The sequence below is a fragment of the Bactrocera latifrons genome, unplaced genomic scaffold, assembly GCF_001853355.1.
Source record: "Bactrocera latifrons isolate USDA-ARS-PBARC rearing strain unplaced genomic scaffold, ASM185335v1 scaffold_28, whole genome shotgun sequence".
Lineage (NCBI taxonomy): Eukaryota > Metazoa > Arthropoda > Insecta > Diptera > Tephritidae > Bactrocera > Bactrocera latifrons.
Window position 1 is genome coordinate 1,448,970 of NW_017536407.1, and position 2,029 is coordinate 1,450,998.

The following is a 2,029-nucleotide window of genomic DNA, read 5'->3' on the forward strand; positions in this document are numbered from 1 at the left end:
AGTGTAAGTTTTTTAGCTTAAAAATTTGCATTTATTATTAAATTAAAATAATAATAATTTATTATAATTTCTTGAATGTAGTTTTAATTTTTTAAATTGTGTCATAGGTTTTTAGTTTTACATTGAATTTTTATTTATTTTATATATACATTTTTAATCAAAAATTAGAAAGGTTTAAAAATTTTTTTCTACACATTTACATACTATGTTTGTGCATAAATGAAATCGAAAATTTCATAAATTTCATTTGCTGAAATGACTCAATTATAAGAATTGCATTCAGAAAATATGAAGAATATGTGCGCGTGTGAGTATCTATGCGTTCGCCTAAAGTAAATAAAACACAATTGAAATTGATATATTTATGTATGCACTGTGAATTTTGATAATAATACAATTTATGATGAAAATARTAAAAATTAAATGCAACAATAACAAATGTGCGCTGCAAATAAAGCGGTGAAATTTAGAGGAAACTCGCGTATAAAACTCATTAGGTTTTATGCTGTAAAAATATTTACATTATAACGGTATATGTATGTAAACAGATAATTTATAATTACGTAACTAGAGAAAAATGGGTGCCATTGTGAAAGCTAACTCTACGAGCCAATTGTTGTTACGTGCCAAAAGATGTACTACATACATATATACAATATGCATGTGCTGAAGCTAAACGCCAAATTATATAATAAAATAAATAATAAAATTTAAAATAATTTAACAAAAACGAATATCTGTATGTATAATCTAATATGTGAAAGTTTGTAGATTAGAAATACTTTATAAGCAACGTGGATATTTGAAAAACTATACACTTATACACATACATACATGTATACAGAACTACGCATGATTTTATTATTTAAGCGCTTCATACATACTCGTAGTATTACACATATTTAGTATTACTATTATTAAATGCTTTATACACATACGTTCACACATACTTGCAAACGAGCATACATACAAATATATACATTAGGGTGGTCCTCATATATTGATAAAAAAAATTGTATTTTTAAGTTTTCACTTTTCTCATAAACAGTAAAGTTTTTGTTGTTATTACAGCGGTAAATCGACAGAATTTCGAGGAACGCTACCGAGTTATTAGATAAAAATTCGGATTCGTTCCGTTAATCGTAAAATTAAAACATTTTTAAGGACCACCCTAATGTACGCATAAACTGAAATACATACATGATATGACTGCATACCAATGAATTCAACAGCGAAAATATATAAAAAAAACAAAAAAAAACAAAATTCCAAACCTAACAGCTTTGTAAGAGTATACGCTTAACACTATTAAAGCCAAAGGCCTGCTAATAGTATGTGCCAAAATTTTCTATGTAACAAGTTATATGTCCCGCAACTAACAATGCGCAGCAACACACACACTCACAGATACTTTCGTATTCTAATGCACTCATGCACCCAAATATACACACATCTACACAAAAACATACTTGAAGCCATTAATGAAATATATGAAAAAGGATAAAATTTGTACTTGTTTTTGTATTCGTTTACAGCCAAAATCTAAACGCATAATTAACTTAAAAACAAATGTTATAGCATACGCATACTCATTAACATTAAAATACGCAAACATACAAACAAATCTATAAACATATATATGTATTTGATCTATATATCGTATGTATGTAACTAAAACGCGGTCAGCCATTGTCTAACGAAACGGAAATAAACTGAAATAAATTATTTGTATAAATGTAAAATACTGTTGTTGTCGTTTTGTTATTGTTATTTCACCATTATGTTCGAGAGTGCTGCATTTGCATTTGCAATAAATTAGCTAATATTTTATGTGATGACAACAGGCCAGCGGCAAGGCAACGCTGGTTGCTGGACGGAGGTAGGTGGTATGCACAGTGTGCTGGGTTTGCTGAAAAAGTGGATATATTATTTGATTCCAGTATTTTTAAAATTATTATTATTACTTTTTTTTATGTTTTGTACAACTTGTTCTGTAATTTCGATACTCTTAATTTTTATAAATTATTTT